The 18,544-nt window shown below is 40.3% G+C and overlaps 1 protein-coding gene across 16 annotated transcripts in view; it reads left to right on the plus strand.

Moving 5' to 3' along the window:
• Window positions 1-18,544, plus strand: part of FOXP2 (forkhead box P2) — a 350,478-nt gene that overhangs the window by 135,581 nt on the left and 196,353 nt on the right. For 2 of the 16 annotated variants that reach the window (XM_083699195.1, XM_083699196.1), the window contains exon 1: window positions 13,202-13,302. The exons of the other annotated variants lie outside the window; for them this stretch is intronic. The gene's annotated coding sequence lies outside the window, so the exon portion shown is untranslated. Of the gene's footprint in view, window positions 1-13,201; window positions 13,303-18,544 lie in introns of those variants that run through there. 16 annotated transcript variants of the gene reach the window in all.

Here is an 18,544-nt window from a genome sequence, read left to right on the forward strand (position 1 = left end):
AACAGGCTGCCAATTAGTTTTTGTGGTTAAATTACTTCAGGTGCACTGATGTAGGTTTTTTTAAATGTATTTATTAGCTTCCATACCTTGAAGGTGGTACAGTTAAAAAGCAACAATAGCAATGTAAACATGTGGGAAAGAGAAGCTTCATACTGAATTTGATTATTATGTTTTTACATTCTTTAAAAAAAAACCTATAAAAAGTACTAAAGGATAGCGTTGGATCCCAAAGGTAAATTTTACCTAGGTTAATTCTGCTCCACATTGACTTTATCTCAACACAGGACATCTCAACACAACTCTCGTAGTGCAAACTTCCAGCACTGATTTCTCATATGCAGTGTTTATTAGAAAACCAACCACCACCCCTATGTATAAGGCTAATGCAGTCCATTAGAACCTTTTCAGTATTTACTATTTAGATGAAGGAGGCAGGCTGGGGTCGGGGAGCTAATTCTAAACATTTCTTCCAAATACAACATCCTGCCTTTAAATTTGTACTATATAATATTTGAAAATAGTGTAAAAATGAAAGTGTGAACTGTTTTCTCTTAGGTATGTTTATCTGTGGACTTTCTCAGAAGTAAGCCCATTTCAGTTCAACGGGGCTTTTTACTAGGTAATAAGGTATAGAATTCGTAATGTTGTAATGGGAGTTAGTTAAAGCATGTTCTTGTTTTTTCCTCTGAAAATGAACTTGTAGGTGTTTAACTTTGTCTGGATAATGTCTCAAGTTATTGCTTACTCTTATCATTGTTCCCATTTATAGGCCGTACATCCCATGACTTTGACCATAACTGTTAGCTAGTGTAGACCTTTGCAATGAAGTTTCTAGGAAAATAAAATCGTGGTGTGTATAAGAGCACCATATTTCTTATTTTCAAATGCATGAACAGAATTTAGCATCTATTAATATAGGTTGAATGGCTTTTTGAAGGAGCATATTCCTGCCCCCAAATTCATTTATATTCTACATTAAGAAGAAAACACCCCAGAATGGAATTCTGCTGTTTTTAAATGATAAATGTAATCATCTTCAAAGCAGTGTAGCCTAAAAAGAAGTGCCTTGTTAGAATATTATAAAAACCACAAACTATTTATTTACAAACTCACTTTCTTCAGAAGCATTTTTAGTATATACTATGCACTTGTCCTAGATAACAAAGAAATATTTTATAACATTTAAAATGCATTAAAATGCCAAATAAAATAGTAGATAATCGCCTCTCACATTTTTCAATATCTTATCATTTTTGTGATGGAGGCTACAATCATATACTTGCTTACCTGGGAAGAAGCTTCATTGAAATCATTGGGCCTTGCTTCTGAGTAGACATGCATAGGATTGTGCTATAAGTTACTACAATAACCCCATTTAGCACGGAAATATAATGTAAGGCAAATTCAAAGAAAAGCTATTTCTTTTCTTTGGCTAGACTAGAAGTTAATACATAGATGAAATCCGCCATCTTTTTTCTTATGCTAAGGTTTTATCTGCAATTTAATGGGTAAACTTACTCTGAAGTACAGTTGCTTGTTTAACTTTACTCCAATTCAAGCCTTTGATTTTTTTTTTTTTTGGCAGGTTAGTTAATTCAAAAAAAAAAATATTGAAGTTAAGAACTTTCAAGAAAAGGCAGAGGAGAACCTAATTTAACCTAGAGTGTCTCTTTTATTCTTCTGTTATTCATTTGAAGTGCCCTATCAGCTTGAACTGACCAACTTCAGTCATTTTTACCCTTTTATTTTTTTCCTCTAATGTAAACTGAAATTCCCTGCTGTTCATGGTATTTTAGTGTTTAGCATCATTTAATGAGCAGGTATCATTAAACTTAAAAGGTCTCTTTCTATATATCTCTGATTAGTTATTGAAGGAACTAAAGAATTCCTTTAATTTATCTCTGCTTCCTTGTTATATTTTGATGTCAGCTCATTTTACATTTCAGTATCTTTTTATAAAATAGAACATTATAATTTTGGTGTAGAAGTAGGACAGAAGCTTTTCATTAAAAAGAAAATACCTGGCATGCAGATAAAATGTGAAACCTGCTTTGTTTACAAGGAATTTGTTAACACAGTTCCTCAGGTTTTTTTGGTTGGGTTTTTTTGGGGTACACTAGTATGACAATTTTTAGCTAAAGAAAACATTTTTACCTACTGTACATTTTATGTACCCTTTAATAGTATTTATCCTCCACACATCCTTCCCTAGCATTACTAAAAAGACTCACTTACATATGTAAAAATATGTTTGGCCCTATTGATTAATGATCAGCTGATTAATGAGACAAGTTTGGAAGATGATAATTAAGGAAAGGTACCTAATACTAAGAATACTGCAGGCTTGCAGAAATGTGAAAGAACGACAGCAGTGTATTCCAAGTCAAAAATTGGTCAATGGGAAGCATTCTGTCCCTGCCTCTATATTCCAGCCTGACAGATCCACTTCCCTGTCTTAGGTAGGATGTGCAAGGTTCCATGTCTCACCTGGCATAAAAAGGCTGCTGATATGCCCCACTTAGGGAAATGTTCGCCATCTGAGAAGCACATTCTCCCATTCTGCTTTTGAAGAGTGGTGCTTGGCAGGATAAAGGAGTGCAAGAAAGTTGTGTTTCATGATGGCTCATCTTCTTTTCTCCAGAAAGTAGGGCATCACTCCTTGTGCAAATGTACAGTAACTGTAATCTCCCACTTCCCCCTTGGACTGGCTATGCCACTCATCTGACCTAATGAGACGTGGATGTCTGGGTTTTGCATCCTGAAGGCTCTGCCCCTGCCTCCTGTGGATAAACAGGGTCTTCAGGTATGTGGCTGGGTGGGTGGGGGAATCTAGCAACTCCAGGCGGAATAAGTTGGCCTTTGTTTTTCCTAAGTAAAATAGAATAACTGCAGTGGCGGATACCAGATAGGCAGAGTAGGCCCCATGCCTTTTAGGGGCCCCACAAGAATGGATCAAAATAGTGATTTGACCTTGAAATTGATTTATTAAAACTGTTGTTGGTAAAATCAAAAACTTGTTAGGAGATAATTTGTGAGCCCCACCCCCTACCCCGGATTTCAACTGCCTTGGGGCACTGGATAACTAACTGGCACTTGTTGTTGTTATGGTTATAGCCCACCTTTACCCCAAGGAACTTAAAAAGCAGCACATACGGTTCTTCCTCTTCCAATTTTATTCTCACAACAACCTTGTGAGGTAAGTTTAGCTGAGAGACAGTGACTGGCCTGAGATCACCCAGTGAGCTTAATGGCTGAGAGAAGTTTTGAAGCCAGGCATTATAGGCCTGAGCCTAATACCCTTTAACTGCTACATTGCCTGATGTTTACCACATTAGAATACAAATAAGCTGTTTGCTTTGCTTTCATACTAATGGCCAACCTAACAGATTATTAAATACATTCATAATTCAGAGTTTGATATACTCACATGAGTTACACAGCAAATATCCATTAAACAGTTTGGTAAGGATTCTTATTTTACTTTTATGAATAAAACACCAAATAAGACATACAAATCCAAAATACTCTAATGTAGCCCTGAGTACACTCAATTACATTTAAAGTGCACCCCCATAAGAATCATGGGAACTGTAGTTCCCTACAAGAGCTATAATTCTCAGCATCCTTAAGAAACTGCAATCCCCAGGATTCTTTGGGAGGGAGGGTGTGCTGTAAATGTATGGTGTCTCCACAAACTAGTATTCTTTCTAAGAATGTATTCTAAGAATGTACCCAGCCAGATGGGCAGGGAATGAATGAATGAATGAATCAATGAATGAATACCTCCTTCCTACAGAGCTACAATTAATTCCTACCACCCTATCTATCCCCTCCAAAAGATAGATCCCTAGAAAATATTAGAAGCACAAATACAGTGCAATATATATGAGAGTTAGGGCTGGTAAAAAGGAAGCCACAGCTGCTGTTTCTCAGTGAGAGAAACAGATTAACTTGTTTAACTAAAGACCTATTCACACATGGTGGTGTGTGTGTGTTTTTCCTACAGAAAAATCCTCCATGGTGCAACACACACACACAAATGTACACCCTCATTTCAGAAGCTCATAGCATGAATATTTTTTATTTGGGAAGTATAGGGTGAGGAAGCTGCTAGTGTACTTCAGAAGTGATGATGTATCTTTTGTTCTTACAGAGACAGGAAAACAGTAATGTGTGAAACAGTCCTACATCTAGTACACTTAATCAAGCCTTGGAGTGAGGGCAGATTTTCCCTTTCTTTTCTAGCACCTCCCTTTAAGGCCTTGGAGGAAAAGAGGCTACCAGTGAGGTGTTAATGGCTCTGGAAGAGGTGTAAATGGCTGCTAAAGGGTTCTTAATGGTTGCTGCTCAAAAGTATAGACACTGCAGAGTGGATGCAAGCCAAGCCAAACTTAGGTTCCTTAGTCAGACACAATATAGAGATTTTTCTTGAGGGAAAAGTACATTGCAAACTGGAGGTATACATCAGATGAGGTGTAAAACCTCTCTTCTAGTAAGATGAATTGCCATCCAGTTGCATTTTGAAAACCTTGCAATGGAGCAAGTATGCTGCATTCTACCGTGGTATTGCATCAGAGACCTGAACTCCACTTAATACTTTTATTGCAACATTACCATGGCCTGAATGCTTAGTGAACGAAACCGTGCTTTTCCACAAACCGCTGCAATTTTTTTGAAACAACCAACATTTGGGTGTCATTTGGTCAAACTACGCACAATTGGTCCAACTATGCACAGTGTTTGATTTATGCACAGTGGTACTGCAAACAAACAAAAGGCGGTCAGATTCTTTATTTTCAATGGTGTGGTACTTTGGTTCAACCCAGCCAAGATTAAACATCCACTGAACAGTGGAAGAGTTTTTAGCTTTGAGATCTGGGTGTATACTCCACTTCCAGTTGGGAGCAGCTTCACTACATCTTCAGCTTTGCCTTGCAACTTTGCTACCAGAATACCCATCGCTGGTTAACCTGCTAAAAACACACATTTGCTCCATTTTACTGGCTCTGGCAGTCTCCTGCCCCCCATTTCCCCACTGCCAGTTAGAGTGTCTGTCCCTCTTTGTGCACCTTGGTACGTTCTATGGCTACAGGGTAGGTAAGGAACTTTTCCTCGGTCTGCTCTTTTCACCAAGAGGAAACAGAAAAATTCTTCCAGATATCCCTACAGGGTCAGAAGGTCATGTTGTTGTTGTTTAGTCATTTAGTCGTGTCCAGCTCTTCGAGACCCCATAGATCAGAGCATGCCAGGCACTCCTGTCTTCCACTGCCTCCCACAGTTTGGTCAAACTCATGCTGGTAGCTTCGAGAACACTGTCCAACCATCTCGTCCTCTGTTGTCCCCTTCTCCTTGTGCCCTCAATCTTTCCCAACATCAGGGTCTTTTCCAGTCTTCTCATCTCATGAGGTAGCCAAAGTATTGGAGCCTCAGCTTCACGACCTGTCCTTCCAGTGAGATCTGGGTGTATACTCCACTGCCAGTTCATATGACAAATGAACTCTGCAAATCCATGCTTTGTGTCCCCTCACAGTTTAGGTGGCAGGGGAAAAGCTTTTAGAGGTGTCCTTAGCATTGGATGGGTATAGTATTATAGTGGTGGCTGGTGCCAAATGGGATTGGCCAAGCAGGAGGCAGGGAGACCAACAATTGATGGAGCCAGATAAGGATAGCTTTGCAACACTAGCCGAGGAGTTGATGCAGCAAAGAGGCACTTCTTCTCCCCACTACCTTCTGCCATGACAAGCTTGAACAGCAGGGCTGTAGATGCAGTTGCTCCATAAAACTCTATTTTCGCCAGCCAGCAGTTTGGATTATAGCCTTAGTCTGAATCCAGCCCTACAGTGGATATTTACAGATTATCTAATGCCCACTACAGACCCAAAACTGATCTGGCTATGATGACTGAGTATGTTACTCACCACCAGTGATTAGAGCTGGGCAATAACTGGTTTTCAATATCATGATATAGCATCAGCTAAACATCGCAATATATCACAATATCTGAAATAAGGAAGGAACCATGCAGAGGTGGACAGGACAATGCTACTATTTAAGGGTCCCAAACTGATAATGATAATACAAAAAAAATTCCTTCCAGTAGCACCTTAAAGACCAACTAAGTCAGTTCTTGGTATGAGCTTTCGTGTGCATGCACACTTCTTCAGATACACTGAAACAGAAGTTATCAATCACCTCATGGTCACTTTCAGCAGCAGGCAAACCAAAATGCATCCTAATGAGACTTTGGTTTTCGGCTTGGCTATCAAATGGTGGTATTCAGGACAATCCAAACTATGGTGATGAGTCATAGAGAATACAAATAATCTGGGATGGTCAGACTGCCAGCAGGTTTGCTAGGTGGCAGAAATGGCAGCAGCCTGGCAGCGGCAGAATCAACAATGGGGTGGGGGAGGCAGAAGCAGCGGCAGCCTGGCAGCAGGGGCACAATAATTAGCAGCCTGCGAGGCCTTGTCATGGTGGTGGCAGTAGCGGTGTCCTGCAAGGCCTCGCTGAGGCAGACTGCCACAGATTCTGCCACCCCCTTCTACTACCGCCAGGAGGACTTGCAGGCTGCCGTCACTTCTTGCTACCATGTTGAGGCCTCACAAGCCCCACTGCTTGTGTCGCCACAAGGCCTTGCAGACTGCCACTGCTATTACTGCCATCTCTCGTTGCTGCTGGAAGGCCTTACATGATGCCACTCCAGCCGTTACCTCCTGTCACTGCCATGAGCCCCCACAGGACTCTGCTGTGAGGACTTGCAAGCCACCACCGCTTCTGCCACTTTCCATCACCGCTGTGATGCCTCACAGTCCTCTGCCATCAGTTTCTGTCACTGCCGTTACTGCCGCCACTTTCCGTCACTGCCACAAGGCCTCACAGGCTGCCGCAACTACTGCCACTGCCTCCCATCACTTCTGTGAGTATTCACAGGTTTAGCTGCTGATAACATTGCAAGGTTTCACTGGTGATATTGTGAGGTTTAGCTGGTGATAACATTGCAACGTTTAGCTGGTGAGTTACCACGATGTTGAAAACCAGATAGCTCCTAGCCCTTACACACACTGTGATTCGCGATATATTGCCAGCTCAAATATTACGAAACAATTATCACGATGTGAACTTCAAACCGGTTTTGGACGATATATCGATACATTGCCCAGCCCTACCATTGTGGGTACTGTCCCAAGAGTTACACACACTTACAATTTTGTTGATACTGCTACAGGAGGTAGTTGTAATTATTGTGGTGCTCTTTTTTAGCAGCTCATCTGATTGTACCTTGTTTTTATATTACTATATTTAATTGATTGTTATCAAAAGTGTATTGGTTGTTTTTATTGTAAACTACCTAGAGACTTTGGTACAAAGTGATGAATAATCTGAATTAATAATAATGCAATAGACATATCCCTTTGCCCAATTGAATCTTTGGTCTAAAGAGGAAGGGGTAGCTAGCACAATGAAGGTGGATCCCTGAGATAAGGGAGAAAAAAGTAACCATTTGTACTGTTTGCTCTTTGCCTTTTTGTTTTGCTTTTGGTACAATACTTTACATTTTGTTTGCAGAAATTAAGTGCTGCTTTGGTAACATATATTCAGGTTAGCTGGATGATCTTCGTAGAAATTGGTTTGCTGCTTTGGGGTGCATGGCCTGAATTAATTTTAGTGAGAGTTTTGAATTAGTTCTGGTTTTGATTTTTAAATGAAGTTTGCTGTATTGAGGTGTGTGTTGATTTTTAAATAGATTTTTCATTTTTAAAACAGCCAGTGGTTCAGTAGGATTTCTTGGATGGCCTTGGGCAAGCTGCTATCTTTCAGCCTCAGTTCCATATCTGTGAAACAGGAACACTGAATGTCTACTTCATAGAGCTGTTGTGAGGGTGAATGAGACACTGTCTCCAAAGCAATATGTATGCTTCTTTAGGGTGTTGAGGTTCTATAGCTTGAGGAGGGAAATTACACGCTGTTGCGTAATTTCAAAAAATCTTTGTGTGTTTATATGTATGTATATGTGTGTGTTGCATGACTATGGATTATATGAATTCATGGTGGCGGGTGTAAATGGCATGGAACATTTCAGCCTTAGACTTGAAATATGCAGTTTGGGTAATATGGTAATCCCTTGAATAAATTCCTTGTTTCTCATATGAATGCCTTTGTCAGGTTTGTGAGTTTAGTCTTTCTTTCTTAGTAGGGTGTTTCTGCCTGACAACATTTTATAATAGATGATGGAGGGGAGAGATTTCAGTCACCTAAAATGAAGGTTGTGTAATACTCATATTTGTGTTATTCAGGGTGCATAAAATACAAAGGTTGCTGTGTTGTTCCAAAAAGAGAGAGAAAGAGAAGAAAACCCTCCCAAATCCACAGTTGGATGGTACCTCTATCGGGGCCAACAAGAATGTCACAAAAGGGCAACAGGCACTTGGGTTCTCCAGAATTATTCATTAGGCAAGATGCTAAGCAAAGCAGGAGGTGAAAAGGACAAGGGAAACAACAAAAGGAATAGCAGTAAAAAAAGACTACTGCATCAGGGCGACACTTTGGTCACATTTTGGTTGGTCCAACTCAATTTTTGATTTTTTCCCTAATGGACAAACAAGCTATCTTCCCCATTTTTGTGTGCCTTGAGAAGTACTGACTCTAGTAAATCAGTGCAAAATCTACAGCCAGAGAGTGGTGATTTTGATCACATGAGAATAGACTTGCATTTCGTGGGTTGCATTTCCTTCAATCATTAAGGAACACTGCACTGTTTGGTTTCAGTTGACTTGCTTTGCCGAGAGACCCATTCAAAAAGCCAATTCCTGGCTTTGCTAAATTGAAGACTGTGATGTTTCTTTTTATTTCTGCTTTCTGTCTACCCAATAAATTGTGTGCTTCTTTTTACACTTTGGGACAGAACTAGGTTGCAAAGCTAGACTTTGAAGTTCTCAGAGATATGGAGCAGTCACTGCTTCTTCATTGCAGGAACCTAGTTGTGTAACCAGATATCTATAGCACCTCGGAGGGATTTATACAGACTGAAATCTCCATCTTGAAACTGAGTCCACAAGCTGACCTCATGGCTTGTAGCCTAAATTGTATACTTAATTGGTTTTATGTTGTTCCTTGTCCCCCTCACCCCTTGCTTTTCATAACATCTTGTGTGATGAAGAGTTCTGGAGAAAGCTTGCCACAGTTGTGACGTTAATGTTGGTCCCAGGCAAGATATTCCCCTATTTAAATATATAATGTAAAGGAATCTGCATATTTGAACTAAGGAATTTCAGGAATCTAATTCTTTCTTCTCCCATATCACTAAATGTGCTAAATCATGGAGGGCAGCAGGTAGTGCTTGCTCATTCCTCACTCCAAGAGTCAAGCAGAATGTCAGAAAGAGCTCTGAATATGTATAACTAGCAGTTGAGAGCCCTGGTTGCATGTATAGGCCCTTTGTACCTTGGTTGCATATATAGGTCCTGTGCCTGTACATATGGACTCGTGCAGAGCCCTTTCACATATTTCACAGAGCATGCAGTTCGGGGCAGGACCATGTACAGAATGGTACAGCCAGCAACTCTACTCATTAGCTGAAGGAATGGAGTAAAGTGGGTGAGAATAGAGTTTAGTAGTGTTTGGTTGTAGGGCTGATTTGTGTTAGTTGTTCATGCTTTTTTGTGTGTTTAGGTTGTTTGATATCAGTTTTATGCAGAGTACAGTTTCCATTAAATGACTAATTTGACATCTTGAGGGCTTGCAATATTTGAACCAGTTGTCAAAATAGTATAGTCGTACCTTGGAAGCTGAATGCCTTGGCTCCCGAACAAATTGGCTCCTGAACGGAACAATTTTTGAAAGCTGAACATCCAGCGCGGCTTCCGATTGGCTGCAGGAGCAGCACTCCGGTTCCAGGAGTTGAATGGACTCCTGGAACACATTCTATTTGAAAACCAAGGTATCACAGTATCTAAAAAAAGGGGGGTCACTGGCATTTCAGTCACTACTGTATGGAGAAGTGACTATTAAGTCTCCAATTCACTATGAAGCACGAAGTCACAACTCAACCATTCAGATGTTTCAATACCTGAACTACAAAACTTTTCCATGGCATTAATTGTGTAAAGCTGTCAGCTATGGCATGGCTGAAAATTATGTTATGGCCTGCTATGATGGTCAAATTCCCATCTGTGCCCCTTTTGCACCAGCACTCAGTGGATAATATGATGTGTTAGGGAAAGGACAGAGTAGAGTTGTGTATGGCATTGTGGAAGATTCATAGACATTTCCATTACCTTGTTGCATCACAATAGTAATGGAGAAGGAATTCTTTTTAAAAAAATCTGAAACACAATATGCAATACTGCACCAATATATTCTGGAAGGCCTGGTAGCGTGGCGGCAGAAGGTTCTATGAACTCTTTCCTTAATGAAGGTCCAAATGTTTCAATGAATCATTTCACACTGTTCTCTGCAAGCAATTACTAGCATGTATAGGGTCAGAATGTTTTTATTATTTTAAATACAGCACTACAACAGTAAACAGAAGGACTATCCCTGCAGCAGCAAAAACCAACAAACCTACAACAACAACAACCAAAAACTGGAGAATAGGAGTCACAGAGAGGTTCTAGCTGAGCTCTTCATCAGTGTGTGACAAAAACGATCTAATATTGGCATCAATTTTTGAGGTTTGGACAATTGAACCTGGCTGACTCAGTTTTTCTCCATTTTGCAAACAGGCCTTTTCTGTGAAGATATGTTTGACTTCTGTCTGCAACAGCCATACCAGGGCTTGTTGCATCTTTTCCCATTAATCAACCCCTGTCAAGTGTTGCGGTTCTAACTAACTGTTACTCTCTGTATGAAATGTTTATCCTGTTATTGGGCAACAGTTTTTGTGCTTTGCTTTTCCTCTACACCATAAGTCTTTTCTTTTTCCAGCCTCTTTGAGGACAGGTAGCCCGTTCGTTAGTTGATGTTGCCAGAAGTGTACATGCCCATTCCCATTTGTGTAAAAAGGTGGAACTTCGCATATAGCCAAACTTAATTCTCTCTTTACCTGATAAGTCAGTTCCTGATGTCTAAGTGAACCATATTGTTGGCTACATTTACAATCAGTGACAAAAACTTCTGGTTGTTTCGAAAACCCTTTGAAATTACTGATACAAAGGAATTGTTAGGACAGTGTAAGTTTTGGTGATCCCGCCTGATATTTCCACCCATGCGATCTCCAGATTCATTAAAACAATTAAAGCTTTTCTTTTTCATTTTGGCACAGTTACTTGGTTTTCTTTTCCACCATCTGACCACCAAGGCCTGAATAATTTGGTTGTGCTACCCAGTAATTAGATGTTGGGGTTTCTTTCTATAAGAGAATTTGAGCCCTACAGAAAATCAAGGTGGCAGCAATAACAGAATATTTACCAATGCTTTTGGAGTAACTGGCAATGTGACCAAGACAAAGAGGTTATTTTTTTTGGGGGGGGGGTGGACTTCTTTCCCATGTTTCTATGGCACGGACAGAATCATGCCATAAGCGAAAAAGCTGTGTGCAGATAATTTTTTCACTCATGCTGTGTGAGTGAATGAATAAACCATAGTTTATCCACCCCTAGAATAAACAATTAATAGTACCAGCACTTTTTGTTCCTCTGATTCTTTTTGCTCTGGGCTGACAAGTTAATGTACAAACATCAGAGTCGGGGAATAACTCCTCAGGTTGGTAGCTATTGGGCATCAGTCTAGGATGGGTGTCTGTGCATTGTGTGCTGCTTCATTTCAAGAATCTATATTAGAAAATAATTGGATTGTGTCTATAAGGATTATAAACTGAAGTCTTTCTGATATCCATTTTGTACATGATTTCCTTTCTCCCTTCTAAAGTAAACCATTATAGGTTGTGTTCATCTTCTGTATATGACTGTTATAGATAGACACAATATGTATAACTTGCTTTATGAAAAAGAGTGTTTCCTGGATATTACTTTTGAAATGTATCCATAATAATGCACAGAGTTTGCACCTCGATTTCAATAAAGATTTTCAGTGCTCTAAGTGATGAGGATTCTTTTTATTTTTTATTTTTTGCATGTTTACACCCAGTCAGAAATCTAAGGAACCATGATAAAGATTCTTACTGCTTGAAATGACATTACAAGAGTCTGGTTTCTTTGATGTTACATGTATGCAATGATAAGTTATTGCTTGGTTAATGATCAAGTGCATTTACCCTCTGCTTCCAGTGAGGGATGTATGTTTGGGTGAATGAGTCTAGTGGCTGGGCAAGATTCTGTGTGCATAAGATAAATGTTTTGGATACTCCATACGACCACATCAACATATATCTGCATGTAGGAGCATATAAATTTAAATTAATAGGTCATTGTTTGTCTTTCACAATCTGTTATGAGTGTTAAAGATAATATAATCCTTCTTGCATCCGTTTTTCCATTATTGGTCATCAAATTGCTTGCAGTTACAAAAAGAAGATAAACTTACTAAGCTTATTCAAAGTCTTTGTAAACAGGTGCCACTCCAGTGAATTAAATTAAAGACACCTGCTTATGTTTGGCCAGAATTTCTAGTTTTTAGAACAATAGTAATAACTGTGTCAACTATTCTGTTGCCAAATCCTGTCAAAACATTTCTGTTTCTGCATATCATCACGATCGTGCTAAATTTATATACCCCCCTTCCCCAGGAACTGTTCCTTAGTTACTTTAAAATGCAGAACCTGCAGAGGGAGCTCAAATCATTTGTTTTGGGGGGCCTTGAACTGTAGGGGTTTTAGGTATTTATTTATTGGGAGATAAATGCAATTGTTTACCCAGGCAGCACAAACCTGGGCTATTTACCTTGATATCTGATTTTACGACAAGATTGCACACACTTGTATAACACAGCCTTAGGGAATGTTTCATTTGCCAGCAGATTGAAGAACATTTGTTTGAATTTAGTTTTCTTGCGTACTTTTACATAACTGGTGTGGCTATGTGTTTTTACGTGGGTTTTTTCAATATTGGGTGGGTGGGTGAGGGACCCAAGGCACAATCCAATCAAAGGTAAATGTTACTGAATACCATTGATTTAACAGTAGAGGATATCTGTTTAAAAGTCACCCCTAGAAATTAATGGAATTTAACATTGCTTAAATATGGAAAGATAATAGCCTGAGTTTCTCTGTCTCTCTTTCTCTCTCATATGTAACTCAGGATGACTTGGGGTCCAGTTTTAGAGGACAAACTATGTGTATCCTGTTGCAGTTCTTAAAAAAAAGTTGCACAGTAGCTTCAACTTTTCCCTTCAAAACAGTAGGAAGTAGGTGTTGGATTATTTCTTAGTTGATACCTGCATTTGTTATGAAGGAACAAATGGGGATTAAATCTGTGTACACTATTAAAAGCTTGTGTGCTATACTCAGGAATTAAAAACTTGGACCTACTAAAAGACGTTATGCTATTTATCTACATTATCATTAAACACAGGTTTGCTCTGGCCCAGTTCCATTATATATGAAGCACTCTCCCCACCATTCCCCTAATAAAGCTGGAAAAAGCCAGTTTGGAACTTCCTAAATTATTATTATTATTATTATTATTATTATTTGTTGTTGTTGTTGTTAATTTGAATTTATATAGCGCCCTATAACCGGAGTCTCAGGGTAGTTCACAGTATAAAATCAAAATATAAAACCAGAAAATACATAATCAAAATAAAAATGACAACAACCCAATAACCCTTCCCCTTCTAAGTACATTTAAGGCAAATGGGCAACTGTAGTGGCTCAGTTGCTTTGGGTGGGTGTCTAGATATTGTGACATGTAATTGCCTTCCCCTGAAGTGATCTTAACTTGCTATAATATTAACTTGCATTGTGGATATTAGAAAATATGCTTCGGAGCCTTTGCTTTGGGCCAGTATCATGGACATAGCCAGGATACTTGTTGGGGGGCAGGCCTTTCCTTAAAGGGGGGCGAACCTGAGTTAGCTATGTGTTTTTATTTATTTTTATTGATTTAAGGGGAACAGCTGCCCCCCCTGCCCCCCTTGGCTACACCCATGGTGACAAACGGCATTGCTTTTTAAGGGTGGCATACATACTATTAAATGTCCCAGTATTTAGCATTGAGATAGCTAATTTTATAGTCCTTAAAGTTATGCTAATAGTTTGCATGTCTTCTCCAAGGAAGATTTGGAGGGTGGCATAAAGAGAACAGGCCTTTTCAATTTTGGCCTCCTGTTTGTGGAATGCTCTGCATTAATGTGATAATAATAATAATAATAATAATAATAATAATAATAATAATAAATAATTTTATTTGTACCCCGCCCTCCCCAGCCGGGCTCAAGGGGCTAACATCATACAAACAACACAATATACATAAAAACAGGCATCAATTAATTAAAACACATCTTTAAAATAATTTAGACAAATTAAAATCTGGACAAATGGCAGTTATCAGGTTAAGATTGAGAGCGGTTAATACTTAATACTTGCCCAGGACCAGCTGCTGTCACTGATCATATAAGGACCTGTGAACAGGCTGGGAGGCCTCCTTTATGCTTGTTCTTATACAAAGGAAAATAGGTCAGACTGCCCCCTGGCCAAAGGCCTGGCGGAACAGCTCCGTCTTGCAGGCCCTGTGGAAAGATGTCAAATCCTGCAGGGCCCTAGTCTCTTGTGGGAGAGCATTCCAGGCCGGAGCCACGGTTGAAAAGGCCCTGGCTCTGGTTGAGGCCAGTCTAATTTCTCTAATTTCTTTAGAGTGTTGTTGTTTGCAGATTGTAAGGTCCTCCGTGGGGCATATCAGAGGAGACGATGTCTGAGGGTCCTAGGCCGTATAGAGCTTTGAAGGTTAAAACCAGCACCTTAAACCTGATCCTGTAATCCACCGGGAGTCAGTGCAGCTGGTATAGCACTAGGTGAATGTGATCCCGTTGCGAGGACCCCGTAAGGAGTCTCGCTGCAGCATTCTGCACCCGCTGCAGTTCCTGGGTCAGTTTCAAGGGCAACCCCATGTAGAGTGAGTTACAGTAGTAAAGCCTGGAGGTGACCATCACATGGATCACAGTGGTGAGGTCAGAGCGAGAGAGGTAAGGGACCAAATTTTTTTGCAGACCATTTTGGCTGTATTTGTTTGTTCGTCCTTGTGTGTGGAAAGACAGTGTTTTCACCAGACAGTATATGCCACATGCATATATTCTACAGTCCTGAATCAGCATGAAAAGTTTTATGTCGAAGAGAGAAGTCTGAGCTACAAATGTTACTATAGAAATCAAAGTACTACAGCATACTGTTGCCTGAACAACTGTTGTATAATATTGTGAAGTGTGCACAATTAAAAAATACTTTTGTTTCCTTTCTTCTATTAACTGTGCATTGGAAAAGATCAAATGGAGAAACTCACTTTATTCAATAAGGTAAAAGTAAAGGGACCCCTGATCATTAGGTCCAGTCGTGACCGACTCAGGGGTTGCAGTGCTCATCTCGCTTTTTTGGCCAAGGGAGCCAGCGTACAGCTTCCAGGTCATGTGGCCAGCATGACTAAGCCGCTTCTGGCGAACCAGAGCAGTGCATGGAAACGCTGTTTACCTTCCTGCTGGAGTGGTACCTATTTATCTACTTGCACTTTGACGTGCTTTCGAACTGCTAGGTTAGCAGGAGCTGGGACTGAGCAATGGGAGCTCACCCCGTCGCAGGGATTCAAGCCGCTGACCTTCTGATCGGCAAGTCCTAGGCTCTGTGGTTTAACCCACAGCGCCACCCACGTCCCACTCTATTCAGTAGGGGTAGGGAATTCTAGAGTAAGACTCACTTGAGACTTGTCTCATTTTAGCCCTTACACACAGTCTTGGAAAAATCCTAATTTGCTTCTGAATTTGAAACAGGAACATTTTTAACATCACACCTGGTCTGGCATTGCAAACTTTTAGAAAATGAGTGAAACTTCCATCAAGCTTCCCTTTCCTCATCATGGCTGACTCTAGAACCAATGGACATGGGAGAACAAAGGAGACGGGGGCTAGTTACTGCAGCTGTTGTTGGGTCAGAGCTCCGGCTTGCAGCAGGTTCTGAAGCTGGAAGCTCAGAAACGTCATATCCTGTGAAATGCCACCAAGCTGTAGACAAATGAGAGACCTTCAAGAGGACTAGGAAGAACAGTGATGCCAGGCTCGTCTTGTAAATCATTATGACTTCTCAGATACATAACTAAGAATACATGAAATTCTTAAATATTGGATTGGATTCAAAGAATCACGAGTACAGTGAAAATAGTGACAAGCATTGTGTGTCATGCACAAAGTGACTCTCCCCCAGGAACAGAACAAAAAAACCCTAGAAATCTGGTTTGGGTACAGATAGGCCGTAAGTTCCCGGTACAGCAGGTATGTAGGGGTGGCTAGGCAAAGGATAAGGATTGGCTTTTGGAGAGCTTGGCTCTTGTCCAATGGAAATGATGCCAACTCATCTTCTGGAGCCACCACCTGCAAATTGCTGGCATAGTGTGGTGTAGGCCAAGAATCTGGGTTCTACTTGGCAACCTGAGTTGAGCTGTGAAAAGTCAGGCCCCCAGAGCCAGGCAGGAGACCTACCACACCACTCTTAAAACCCTGTAAGGGGGTCTTTCCTATATGAGCAATTATCCCACTGAAGTTGTGACAAAAGTAGAAAATGAATGCATAACAGTGTAACCAACTCTTTCTGAGGGAAAGTTGAATATGTCACACCATGGGTCACGCAAGTATGAGCAAAATTCATTTCCAACCCTGTCAACCAGTGAGCAGCCTAGTTCCAAGCAGCAGGTCTAACCTTAAGGGAAGGAAGCTGGAGACCAAGATAAATAAGCCCTGCCTTCCACAGGAATACCACAATAGCTTATGTGCTCCTGGGGAATCCCCTGAGACCCAAACAGTTCCATACATGGCCGTTTCCTTGTGGGGCTTGTTATGCAGCTCATATAAGGTTATTCAAGGCAGACCTTAATGCCAAACCCTTGTCTTCCATTATGTATAATTCTGAACTCCAGCTGTGGTCTGAGCATCAAAGTTGCTTACCTGTTTAAATTCTTCATTGGCTCACCATTTCCTTTTCCATGGTTCAAAAGCCTCTGGAGATGGAGCTGCTGCCATGGTGATGCTCCGTGCTATTTTTCTAGGAAAAGGGGTACCGGAGCTCACCATGAACCTCTCCCTTCTTCTCTCAGAATTGCAATGGAGCCTACCTGAGAGGTGGTGGAGCTGAGCTCTGGCTGAAAAAACGCTCTGGTGATGCTTTGTGCATTTAGACATCAAGCCAGACAGTAGCACAAATTATGGTTTATAAACCCACATCAAACCAGGGTTTCTGATTTTGGTTTGCTGGATAATCACAAACCATGGTTTGCTAATTCAGACATCACATCCTTTAACACAAATTAACAAAGTGATAACCGACAAACATAGACTTCTTGCATCTTGTGCATGAATAAAGCTACAATAATTTTGATACCATACTTAATCCTGTTGGTCTACATATAAAAAACTGATATTTACCCCCTTTGAAACTAATGGCTACCTTATTGATGAATACATTGTTTTCTGTCTATTGGTTGGTACTGCTTTAAATTAGAGCAGTGTATTTTTTAAAATGTTAATTAAATAATACATTCACACAAAGGTTAAATTTAGTGATTCTTAAATCAAGGGTAAAATGGTGATTAGTATGAATTTATGTATGTTGTGGTGTTCTTTTCTTCCATTTTCCAAGTTCTGTGAGTTCTGCAATTATTTAAAAAGTGGGTTAATTATGAGCATTGTGATGTAAGTGTACTGTTGCTTCACCTTTGAAACATCTTCTCCCTTATACTTCCCTTTCTGTTTCTTTGTGAGATATTTTTCTTCTTCCAGATGTTAGTATAATGTATGCCTAATAAATTCACCATTTCTTAAATGCAGTAGGACTAACATGGAGGTTACACACTGCTTGAGCATCTTATGCTCAGTGGTCACTGTTCCTTCTGAAGATTTCAGAATCAATAATAGGCTGCTGTCTTTGGCTGCTGACCAGAAGCCTTGCTTCTAGATCCTGCTGAACTAGAGATGGCATCCAACTGTTGCAAAAGCTGACAGTTGTCCAGAGGATTACAACTGTGATCATACAGAGTGTGAGGGTAAGGGGGGGGAGGAGGATCTTGACCTGTTATATGTTCTTTTGCATAATTGTTTCTGGAGGCAAAAGGGCAGAAAGGGTTCAGAATTAGAGCAGGACTTTGATGGGAAGTTGTCATTTGAAAACAGTTTGCATTGCCTGTCATCTTTTGTTTGGAAGAAAACAGGCTGTGACATAATACCTGTCACTGCCAGCGGGTGTTTCTGTGCACCCTGGAGTGAAATATCCCAAGCAGTGGCAGCTTTTTACTCTAGGTTATCTATATGGTTGAAGAGAGTTTTTACTGTTCCAGTCTCTTTGTGTGTATATATATATATATGGCCCACCTGTCAAAGGCACAGGTCAAAACTGAATAATAGAGCTATGTATGTGAGTACTCGAAAATATTTTGAGGATAAATCTGTTCCCTTC

The sequence above is a fragment of the Podarcis gaigeae genome (assembly GCF_964106915.1).
Source record: "Podarcis gaigeae genome assembly, chromosome: 10".
Classification (NCBI taxonomy): domain Eukaryota; kingdom Metazoa; phylum Chordata; class Lepidosauria; order Squamata; family Lacertidae; genus Podarcis; species Podarcis gaigeae.